Genomic DNA, 13,071 nt, shown 5'->3' with positions numbered 1-13,071 from the left:
TTACTTGGACAAATAGGGCGTGGTTGGTGGCGTTGGAAAGCTAAGAGGATAAGCTTTCACGTCCAACTGGAATCACCTTAATAGCTATTGTAGAACTTGAGATATGGCTCTTACAAGCAGGAACTAGCAAATTGAAGCACTCTCTTGGCTCGCCTAACTTCCTTACTCCAACGCGCATCTCAAAATAGCACTTTCCAAGCTCCGACTCAACTCATCTCCTAAATGCATGCGTAGGGACATGTTTTAGGCTTGATTCCGCATCTCTAAGCTCATTCTTGCAATAAATACAAGAACTTCCAAAGTATGCAATTCGGGGCATATTCGTAGCAAATAACTACTAAAATAGCATAAAGATGCGTGCAAGAATAGACTAAAAAGACTATATAAAATGCACGTATCAAATCTCCCCAAACCAAACCTTTACTCGTCCTTGAGTAAACTCAAAACTATACGCTAATGGAACGGAAAAATAACTCAGAGCTAGCTTAACTTGTCTACTTGAACCAATTTAATGCAACAAAGATTAACAGTTTAAGCTAAGCAGTCAATATGCAAACGAATTATGAGCTGTTCAGAAATATAGCCAACCTATCGACCTTGCAAGACCAACAAAATCGGACTCTCTCGTGGTCACTCTTCTCTCATGAAGCAAGGGGTGAATATTTATATGTAAAAGAGAGAAGAAAGGGCAGTCACTCACCTAACTGCGACCTACATAGCATGCATGCAACAAAAATGAAAGACAATTCAAGTACTAATGCACATACTCCAACCAATAATGACCGTCACAGCCGAGGGCTTACAAATAATTTGGGAACAGTGAGGTTCAAATGAGAAAGGGCAAAACATGTTATGGAAATGTGGAGGTAAAAGCGTCAAGCTAGTTCCTAACAGGACCATATAAGACCGTCCCAATCTCAACTGACTGAAAAACTAAGTACAAGTGCCCTTCATTTGGCACAAAACTCACCATCCAAATACGCTATGTCCTCAAAAATATATGAATAAAACGGAGGAGGGAGACCGTCGCAAGATAAAGATAAGCATATACAGTCTCGAAATACAACCAGTTCAAAAATTTGATAATTTTGCTTCTCTGGTCTTTCACGTGAACCACCATGTCTTTTTTTTCATTTTTTTTTTCTCTTTTTTTTTCTTTTATTCACGTATCATCTTTTTTTTTTTCTTTTTTCAATTCCTTTTTTTCTTTCCTCCTTCCTTTATTTTCCAACAACTCCATACAAAAGAGATACGGCCAAACTGCGGACGAAAACTCATACCACAAAAGAACATACTAACTAGCTTGACTAGGCAGGCTTAGTTTGGGATGTAGCTAATGGGTCAAAAGGCAAATTTGGCTAATGTGGAGCTAAATGGGTGAAAAATATAAGGAAAGGGAAATTTGCAAGGCCCTCCCTGCATGTGACACCAACCACGAACCCGAATATGTGCATTTTGACGAGAAATTGAATGTCATAAATGTGCAAAAGAGACGAACATGCTATGCAAGGAATACTACTCAAAATTCCTAATGAACTGGTCATGAATGTCACCAGTTATGGGCTCTAAATCTCAGAATTTTTAAATAGTTTGCCAATTTATAGGTCAAGTCTAACAGTCAGCTTATATTTGAACAGAAATTCGTAGATTATGCGTATGACAAAGCTAAAAACTATCAACGGAAGTGCAAGGCTCAAGTAAATTGACAAGTTATAGTGCATTATCATCATGGAAATCTACCGTTCCGACTCAACCTATATGCAAAAATAAACGTGGAATTTTTGAATTTTATCAATTTTTTTCAATTTTCTAATTTTTTTGAGATTTTTGATTTTTATGAAAATAAACAACAATGCATACATAAATCAAACGTGATAGCAGAAATGCAATAAAAACAAGATGCAGACACAGATATGGATGCATAACCTCCCCAAACCAAACCGTACAATGCCCCCATTGTACCAAAACATGGAAAGGAAATGCAAACTGAAGGAGAAAAAGAGTAAATACGGAAAAACTCACAAAATGCGCGAATAAAGGGACCTCCCCAAACCGACCATGAAATGGGAGGTTGCTAAGGGCCCGGAAAACCGTCTCAGGAAGCTAATCCAAGTCAAAAGCGTGAAAGGGCATCCAAAAACTGCTCGATCGAGGAGAATAGCAATCGATCGAGTAGTTCCTCATCTTGCAGGTGGTCGATCGAGTAGATTAATCACTCGATCGAGTGAATTTAGCAGAAAAAGCTCTCGATCGAGTACAAAAAGTACTCGATCGAGTAATCCTCAGTGAATACCTGCAAAAACGCAATAAAAACAGCCCGCATACTAATAAGACAAGCATACTGAGAAAGTTTTATGGTATAAGAACCATTTATTACAACTAAAATAAAATAAAAATGCAAAATAAAATCTCCGGGTTGCCTCCCGGGTAGCGCTACCTTCAGTCAGGTCCCAGCTCGACCTTCTTTTCTTCGAGCCTCTATAATTAGTTGCAATCAAAACAGCTCAAAGCGCGCAGCATTAGATCGTACATCTGCGCATGTGCTACAAAAAAGCATAAGTAGCACCAAAGTGGAATAGCAAAATAGGAAATAAAAATGTTTAACTTTTTAAGTCGAACAAATTTCCTATGGGCGCTCCTAAATTTATCCACAAAATAGAGGAGCGCGGGAGCAATCGTCAATAAAGTAGGGATTCGTTTTAGATTAACAAAATTGAGATGACAAGGATGGTGAATAATTGCTAATTTATTCGTCCACATGGGAGGGGGTATAGCATTAAAAGAAATAGCGCGAGTCAAATGAGGTAGCTTACTTTGAAAATTAACAATAATAAAATTACCGCTAATTACCTCAGGTAGGTTGCTCTCAACAATGGAGTCACTGACAAAAGAATGTAATACCTCATCCGTGCTAGGAGCAAATACCGACTCAGCTGTCCTTTCGTTGCCCTCAGTGGAATTCGTCCCGTAAATCTCAGCCTCAAGTGCATCTAACTCGGCTTTGAATAAGGGGGATTCACCGTAACCGTTATCATCGTCAAAATCATCATCTAAATCGAACCCATATGACGAATCAAAGCTCCCAATGGCCAACTCAGTCGATCGAGCAGAATAATCACTCGATCGACCAACTTCCTCCTGAATTCCACTCGATCGAGCATTTTCTCCTGACAAATCACTCGATCGACCTATATTAGTCACTCGATCGAGTGATTCCTCCTGTACAGGGCTCAAATCTTCGCGTGAGGCATTGAAATAAGATAGAAACTCGTCATCCGAGTCATAGAGGTCATCCTCGGCATTGGGTAACATGGTTTCCTCGGGGGAAAGACCGCTCTCGGAAGGTATACCTCTTCTTCTTGCATCTCACCGCTAACGAGCAACTACGACTCGAGCTCATCAACTCGCGAGTAGAATTGTCTATCATAATCTTGTTGAGCTTGCATTTGAGATGCAAGTGTCTCCAATAAAGATTTCAACTCCGCAAATTCTTCTTCTTGTATATCGGGAGGATCTTGTTGTGGTGGCCATTGATAGGATGGATGTGGCGGCACAACTACAGCTGCTTGACTAACTCGTCTACGCTGTTGGAACGCGTAGGCTTCGTCATTCCCTGTTAGACAACAAACTGCATCATGCCCAGCAGCACCACATCTCCCGCAGTAAATCACCTGCTGTTCCATATAATGGGACATAGGTGACGGGTCAAAGGTACTCAAGCCTTCCCTTTGACGATCTTTCACCTAGAACTGTCTAGGTAGTACCTATAAGGCCTATCAAAACAACACTAAAGGAAAAAGATTAAAACGGCCTCAAGGGAAAAATCCCTTGAGGCTAAAAACAGATAAAATGAAACAAATAAATAAATAGATTGCCTCCCCGGCAACGGGGCCAAAATTTGATACTGTCGTTTCGTACCAAAAATAAATACCTAAGTACAACTAACAGAAGTCAGCGGTAAGTAGGGTCGATCTCCACAGGGAGGCGGTATACTATCTATTTGTCTATTTATCTGTCTAAATGTCACAATTGGGGGTTTTGATTGATTTAACTAAACTAGAGATTAAGGCAAGGGAAATGAATAAGAGAATTAACAGTAAGAGAAGGGAGTATGCTAAGAGTCGGTCCACCGTGGCAGCTACACTATCGGAAATACTAAGGCGATTACACTATTGATAAGAAGAGCTATGGTCGTCACCTTTCGGTCCTTAAACCACCCTAGAGCGTAAATAGCTTAACTTTCGCCCTCACTACGATACCCTATTGTAATTAAGCAAGCCTTCCCTTCCAATCTTTCGATCCAGGTCGGGGTTAACTAGATAAATTGGTCTCCTGCATGCATTCATTCAACCAGATAACAATTAAATTGCCTAATACAATTCCTATCGCAAGGCTAATCTAAGAAAGTCAATTAAAACATCGCTACCACGGCTTCCCTAATCCTAACATAATAAGGGGAATTAGCTACGCATAATTAAATGGAGAACAAGAAATAAAGGAGAAATAAACATTAAATAAAAGTAAAGAGAAGGAATGAATTACTGAATTATTGATCCGGAAAAGAAAGAGCAAAGTAACAGTGTAAAAGTAGCAGTGACCGAGTAAGGGGAGAGGAAAAGAGAGTCTTCGGATCCCCTAAAACTGGCGTGCAAGCCTTATTTATAGCAAAAACATAACATAATAAAACCTAATTAACGAAACAGGCCAAGCCCGTCAAAGATTGTTGCTCGATCGAGCACCTAAGGCTCTCGATCGAGTGATATTCCTTAGCATTCCTCTCGATCGAGAACAATTCCTCTCGATCGGGGACTTCTTTCCCTTTAATCACTCGATCGAGAAGAAGTAGCTCTCGATCGAGCAAATGGGCTCTCGATCGAATAGAAATAGTTCTCGATCGAGCACTTCTCAGCGCGTAATTCCTGCTTCGCGCACTGAACTTCAAACGGCTGCCATTCCTTCGTTACTTGGACAAATAGGACGTGGTTGGTGGCGTTGGAACGCTAAGAGGATAAGCTTTCACCTCAAACTAAAATCACCTTAATAGCTGTTGTAGAACTCGAGATATGGCTCTTACAAGCAGGAACTAGCAAATTGAAGCACTCTCTTGGCTCGCCTAACTTCCTTACTCCAACGCGCATCTCAAAATAGCACTTTCCAAGCTCCGACTCAACTCATCTCCTAAATGCATGCGTAGGGACATGTTTTAGGCTTGATTCCGCATCTCTAAGCTCGTTCCTGCAATTAATACAAGAACTTCCAAAGTATGCAATTCGGGGCATATTCGTAGCAAATAACTACTAAAATAGCATAAAGATGCGTGCAAGAATAGACTAAAAAGACTATATAAAATGCACGTATCATAGTTCACTGCTTTAGTTAACTTAAAACGTGATAGATATAAATTGACATGACCTCTCGCTAAAATGAACAATTGAGACTTAGCCTTACCAAAAAGTAGAAACCATAAAAACCTATTTCGTGAGGGAGTGCACTCGGCCTTACCGGGGTACAAATCTTGCTACGCAGGGGAAGTGGGTGATAAATGTCTATCCACCGAATTTATGTTAATAAAGGGTATTTCGGCACACCGTGCCCTAAGTTAATATGAATTTGGATCATGGACACATTTATTCGAAATTTGGATTGAACTCATCGAAAGTATTAACGACGATTTCCGGATGTGTTTCGAGCTAGAGATAAATATTAATGTAATTTTATCGACCAAGAGTTCTAAAAGTAGAATCGATTAAAGAGTTAATCCACCAAGTTATGTTAATAAAGGGTATTTCGGCACACCGTACCTCAAGTTGATATGAATTTGGGTCTTGGAATCATTTATCAAGTTGGGTAGAGGTCACTAGATAAATGCAATAAAACTTGTTTAAATTAAAACTTTACGAGTGTTATTATTATTTTGAAAACAACAAATTTTTTATTCCTTCTATTTTGTTTTGTAGACCACTTTTATTTCTCATAACAAATTGCCGCACCAAACACCAACGCCGCACCTCTCACTAATGTTTCATGGCTCCGATCCTTCATGGATCGTTGTAAACTTGAAAAGAATAGGTCAAGTTTCTCCGATTGGGATGCCCAACTCAAATTAGCCGCCCAAGGTGACGACAAGCTTCGTTATCTCACCGAGGCCTCTCCACCCGAACCTAATGCTAGGTCGAGTGCCGCCACTAGGGAAGCATATGAGGCTTACCACAAAGAGTCTGACGCTATGAAAAAGTGCTGGGAACATATATGGTTTTAATCTAAATAACTTGGCAAAGCAAAATCTATTTCAATTCTTGAAATGTTTCGATTGAGTAGTCAATTGCGAAACATGTGGAATTGAGTGGGAGTTTGAAATTATCATGTGAAGACTTGGAATTTAGTGGGAGCAATCATCTTGTAAAATTTATAACTCATTACTCATTGAGAATGACGAGCTAGTACTATCTTTCACAAAGAAGTGTTTGAGTTTTCAATTCTGGATGAAAATGGACTATGATAAATCCAATCACATCATGGGATGTTGGATAGGTATTGAGATATACACATCAAATCAACGAGAAACGTAGGTTATTCATGTCAATGAAAATGGAATTACCATAAGCAGTCATGGTCATTCATTGAACCTAAGCATGGTTGATCACATTATTAAAGATTTCTAATGTTTCCGCCATTAGAATAATCATGGACATGTCCAATAATGAATCATATGCTTAAGAGCATGATGAGTCATTGGCAAGCCATAGAAGAATCGTCATGAATTCTCTAGGAGAACTAATGAGCTATTCTAGTGTTTGACAGAACACTATGTTATGTGACAAGAAGTTGCTCATATTGAAGTTCGAAAATGCGTAAGGATTTATGAAAATCCTAAGCTATTCAAGCTAAAAGGAGAAATAAGAAGTTTGAAAAGATACTTATTATAGTAAGAAGTTACTCAAAACTAATATTTTCTAATATGCTAGGACTTATGAGAAGTGCTAGGCTAATCATCTTGACAATTGTTGCAAGACCCTACAAAACGTATACCTAGTGCATTGCGAGTTGGTAGAACACTTGACCAGTGCAAGTTATATCATCCACCACAATTCGTTGGTTATGTGATAAACAACAAGAAAGTTCTTTTAAGATAAAGAAACTGAACCTAGGTTGGGAACCTAGATGTGTACTTGGTAAGGTTCATGCTATGTGAGACAAATATGAAAATAAAGGAAAATGCAATTCAAGAGTTTGAACACATGGACACATGGTATGTTAAACTCATGTTGCAAACGACTAGTGTTTACACACTTACGATATACATCACAAGGTTGTAATATGGTATTGACTACCCGAATGTGATGTCGACATTCATCATTTGAGTTATTAACTCACCATATACTTTGTTACATCCAAACGGGTTGTAGAGACAATTGACCCCGTTAAAGTGAACACGGATTAACATTGTATTCGCCCATAGTCACTTACATGAGGTGACGCCTCGAAGTGCCTAGAGTGTGATGCGATTGATGGCAAGTTCAAGTGCCATGGAGTCATGTGAGATGACTAGTCGATCACATAGGCAGACTGTTAGGAACACTTTGTCGGGCCTTATGACCGCTTATATAGTTCTGGCAAATTTATATAGCATGGTCGTGGCAAGAGCTACTATAGTATTCTAATGAGTCGATTCTTTTGAATAAAGACTGTTCGCCTAAGGTGGCACAGTTTCAGATTAACTTTGATTTATGTTACTACGACCTTCGTAAATGGGGTCAAATGGGCATATTTTGGGTTATGATGGCTGTGGCTAGTCGAAGGGAATAAGTGCGATAGGAATTGTCCACCCCTTGTCAGGGTTATAACAATATGTCAGGGCCACTCGAGGAGTAATGAACTGGAAATGCGTGGCCACGCTCGGAAGGTATCTATGATAGATAATTTCGATCAATCAGTTATTCTCCAGATCGAGCAAACCACTCTCGATATGATCACTTGCAAGTACGACCTGAAAGACACCTTGCATTGCGTGGGAGATAGTAATAGGACAAGAGACTTGGTGACGCACACTTGTCGAGGACAAGTGGGAGATTGTTGGAATATGTGTCCTCCAACAATAATGCGATCACAACTGTCGATCATGATGATCACATGTTTAAATCTCATTTTAAGAATACATGTGAGATGTAATATTTTACAGTCAACTGGTCCACACATATCGGTAATGATTGGCTGACTAGAGTTTGACATTACTGTCGTGCGACGGTGGTGATCAGTTGATCCCCTTAGGTCATACCTAAAGGGTAACACTCTTAATTGATTATTTAATTAATCGTATGTCGATACGGGTTAATTAAATTGCTTAAAATTGACGGACGATTTTGTGAGTATTATTGACGTGTCTTATTGTAATTCAATTAAATAAAGATACGGTCTAAGTAATCAAATTGTTTTATTGCTTAGATAAAATTATTGTTTGCGAAACAATTGAAACTGAATGAATAATTTATTGTAAATACAAGACGTGATTTATAATTGATAAACCATTTTTGGTACAAGTAATTATGAATTAATAAGTCGATTTTTGTACATGACGTATTTTTATTTATACGTTGATTTTTAATATGTTAAAAATACATGACAATTTCACATGACTAGTAACATGTGACAATTGACAAATGACAAATATAAAATGGACCTCCCATTTTTTGTAAGTGCCAAAAATAAGGAGGGAGTATTAGGTTTAAATTATGTTAATTATTTTTAAGTGGAAAGCATAATCATAAAACATAATTCATAGTCATGCACACCTAGTTGCTTTTGTGAAGAGTATCTTGGTCATGCATTGGCCCTTGCCACCCCCCCCCCCAATACCCGGTTTTCAAAGGGTAATTATAGAGAGTTTTTCTCTCGAATTATTCATTCGCAACTTGAATTCTTTTCTAGTGTTAGAAAATTAAAATTCTCTCTAATTTTTGAAATCTTAGAGAAATAAAATATCTCAATATTCATCCTCTCTTGGCCGAAATTTTAAGAGACCAAAAATAATATTTTGGGTCATTTTAGTAAGATTATTATTATTCTAGATCAAGTAATTGATGTGACCATAATTAGAGCATATTTAGTCCCCGAATTAGCCTTGTTCCCATGCTTTTTAATGCATATTGGGGTCATTTATTGTCTTTAGTCCTTTGTTTTGCATATTCTTTGAGGTTTTGTTTCCTTAGTAGGAAAGGAGTGCAAACCTTGCATTTTCATGGCAAAATAGAGCTAAATTGATTGAATTCAATGACCAAGCATCAAAGAGAAGATAAGACTAGAAGGCCTTTGTACATACTATAGTAGATGGGCAATGATGAGAAAAGATCCTTGCATCCCCGAGGAAATCCTCATGGATTTTATGAAGAAAAAGGAAGCCGCCCGTCCAGCAAGGGCAATATGAGCGTCTTCCCCCAGTGGACGCCCGTCCAGAACCACCAGAATACGCCCGTCCACCACCACAATCCGCTCGTCCAAAAGCACCCCCAATCCGCCCGTCCCGTGCCCTGGACGCTCGGATTGTGTGTCAGCCATTTCGTCTTCTACAAGTTTCAAGGAAAGATGCGCATATTTTTCTAAGACCGGCGAAAAGGAGACCGGAGTCTCCCTTGAGACCGGCGATTCCTCAAGGACTTAATCGTCATTTAAGCCCTTAGTAAACCCTAATTTATGTAACTAATCCCCACTATATATACTTCATTAGTCTAATTAGATTAGCATGTTCTTCTTAGCAATCTCTAGTGTAGTTAATATCAATCAAATCTCTCTTTAATCTTGTAATCAACATTTAATCAAGTCTTAATACAAGTTTCATTTCCTTAATCTCTCTTTTGTTCATCTTTCATTTTGGGTAATTGAAGATTATTTGGGTTATTATTGGGAGATTGGCAACCTTCCAATCAATCATCAAGTACTTCTATGATTCTTTGCTTTATTATTGGAATCATTAGTAGGTATAATTCTCTTAATCCCTTTTTAATTATTGTTAATTATTTTCATTTATTCATCATGTTTCACTTTGTTGGTATGATTGACAACCTTGCTAGCACGTTCAACATGATAATGAGTGAGTAGTTTCCTTAGCTAGGGTTAATGGGTAATTAGGGGAAACCAACATAAGGGATGATTCATGCTTAAATTAATATGTTTTCAAAGTTTATTTGCTTTCTTGTTGTGATCTCAACTTATGCACATGTTATGTTTGATGAAATGTGAGCCTATGAATCCTTGCATTTTTTACCCATCACCTATCTTTTCAATGAGATTTGTAAGACATAAACAACCTCGAGTCTCATTAGACCATGCATATAGTTGAGTAGGGAAGATTAAGTCGACTTGTAGGTGTTGTACAATCTAATAGATTCGGCTCCGGGACCCAAACTTTCCTAGGATTGTAAGATATAAACCAACTCGATCCATCACAACAATAATTGCTTGCTTATAATTTGAGAATATGTTTGTATGATCAATTCCCATGAATCCCCTATGACCCCATGACACCCTAATGCCTTTTATCAATTGTTTACATCCCTTTTTAATCATCTTGCTTGTTTACTTTTATTGCTATTTAGTTTAGTGATCTTCCACTTCAAACCCCAAATTATGACACCCTTAGATACCACTAGTTGCAATTGAAAATCTCATCTCAATTCCCGTCCCTTGGGATCCGACCTTTACTTGCCTCTTTACTAATTGTAGAGTTGTTTGTGAAGTTATAAATTGTGTTTTGGTCTAGGTGCTCCTAACGACAAGTACCGAAAGCTAAACCTCCATCGTGAGTCCGACCAAAAATGGCGCCGTTGCCGGGGACGGTGTTAACTTGATTTAGATTTTCTTAAGTTGTTATTAGTTGTGTCTTTCTTTGCCTTGGGGAAGTAAAACTCCTCAAGGTTTGTTCTAATTATTTTCAAGTTGTTTGATATTTTGAATGTCTAGAAGATCACAAGGTAACTTGTTACCCTTTGATCATGAAATTGAAAGGACTTTGACAAACAATAGAAGACTTGCTAGGAGAACTTCGAGAGGTATTGGTGAGGTTGTAGATATTCAACCAAACACTATTGAGTTCATCAACCCTTTTGCAAGAGAAGGTGAGGAGAACCCAACACAAAATCCAACACAAAATCAACCAACAATGCCTAAATTTTCATCACATTCCGTACCAACCGAGGAGAACCTACCTAATGGTACTCCCACACCACAACATTTAACCGGAAATTTCATTGCCAAATCCGCATTTATCCAATTAGTCCAAAGAAGCCAATTTGGGGGGATGCCTAGTGAAGACCCTCACTCTCACATGGAGACTTTTTGCGACTATTGTGATGCGATTTCTTAAACCGGTGTAACTCAAGACCAAATTCGATGGGTCTTATTTCCTTTTTCTCTAATTGGCACCGCAAAACAATGGTTGAAAGGCCTTGATAAGGCTACTCTCGGAATTGATTCTTGGAAGAAATTGGCTCTAGCTTTCTACAAAAAGTTCTATCCACCGGAAAAGACTAACATGCTAAGAGCTCAAATTACGGGCGTTAAGCAAAGGGATGAAGAATCTCTGAATGAAGCTTGGGAGCGATTCAAGGGAATTTGTCGCTCATGTCCTCATCATGGACTTAGCGAGTGGTTCTTGGTACAACAAATTTGGAACGGTCTTTATGAAGACTCAAGAAACATTCTCAACATGGGATGAAATGGAATGTTCACCGAAGTTGATGACAATCAAACTTGGAACAATATTGAGGAAATGGCGGTCCATAATTCACATTATAGTAGACCTCGCAAGGCTACTAGAGGAGGAAAACATGAAGTGGACTCTATTACTCAACTGGGTGCTCAACTTAGTGCTCACATTGATACCATCAATTTGAAGTTCGAAAAGGCTATGGCTAGACTTGAAGAAGCCTCAAAATCACCAAAGCATCATGTCAATGCCATGATGGCATCTTCATCAATCCCAAGTGGGATATGTGAGAATTGTGGAACTTTGGGACATGACCAAAGTGAATGTAGGGGAACAAATGAACAAGTGAATGCTTTTCAAGCATACAAGAGTGGTACCCCTTATTCCAATTATTACAATGAAAACACCAAATTCCACCCAAATCTCTCATACAAAAGCCAAAATGTTCAAAACCCTCAACCAAAATACACCCCACCTCCCATGAGAAACCAAAATCAAAGACCCTTTTACAACCAAAACCAAGGTTACCAAAATCAAACTCCATACAATCAACAAAATGACCAAGGTTTTGATGTTCAAAAAGCGGTCCTCCAAATGCAAAAGAATCAATTAGAGTTTTTCACTCATATGCAAAAGGATAGTCAAGCAAAGGAAATCACCATCAAAAACATCCTAGCCCACACCAAAATGTTGGAAACCCAATTAACTCAACTAGCATCTTCAAGCTCACAAAGACAAAAGGGGCAATTAACACCTCAAAGTAATCCCCCAAGACATGAAACGGTTAGTGCCATTCACTTGAGAAGTGGTACGATGTATGAAGCACCGGAGAAGCAAGTTGAGGATGAAGTTGTGGAAGCTAGTGACAAAGAAAAATTTGTGCAAAACTCCAAGGATGGAGAACCATCAAAAGAAGAAGTTTCAAAGAAAAATGAAGACAAGGTCAAGGAGAAGGAACCCATTGTGATTAGACTTCCTTTTTCGAGTCGTCAAGCCAAGCCCAAATTTGATGACCAACTTGGGAAATTTATGGAAATTGTGAAAAATTTGAAAGTCTCGATTCCTTTCACGGAATTAATCAATCACGTGCCGGCCTATGCAAAGTACATGAAAGACATCCTTACGAAGAAGAAGTCGATCCGGAAGCTTGAGACTATCGCCTTCACTAAGGTGAGTAGTGCAATACTACAAGGGAGTTCACCTCCAAAACTTAAAGATCCGGGAAGCTTCTCAATACCGTGTACCATTGGCGATACCACGATCAACAAAGCCTTATGTGATCTAGGGGATAGTGTGAGTGTTATGCCGTACTCGGTGAGTAAAAGGTTAGGGATGGGAGAGCTTAAATGCACCAATATCACACTCCAAATGGC

At 38.7% G+C, this 13,071-nt stretch overlaps 1 non-coding gene across 1 annotated transcript; it reads right to left on the bottom strand.

Annotated features, from left to right (window-relative positions):
- Positions 1 to 11,524: 11,524 nt before the first annotated feature.
- On the bottom strand, positions 11,525 to 11,631 carry LOC141637898 (small nucleolar RNA R71). The gene has a single exon (XR_012541949.1). It is a non-coding gene; the product is annotated as a small nucleolar RNA R71 (small nucleolar RNA).
- Between the last annotated feature and the right edge of the window lie 1,440 nt (positions 11,632 to 13,071).

Source organism: Silene latifolia, unplaced genomic scaffold, assembly GCF_048544455.1.
Source record: "Silene latifolia isolate original U9 population unplaced genomic scaffold, ASM4854445v1 scaffold_156, whole genome shotgun sequence".
Lineage (NCBI taxonomy): Eukaryota > Viridiplantae > Streptophyta > Magnoliopsida > Caryophyllales > Caryophyllaceae > Silene > Silene latifolia.
The sequence above is the reverse complement of the archived record's forward strand: the minus strand, read 5'-3'. Positions and strand labels throughout refer to the sequence as shown.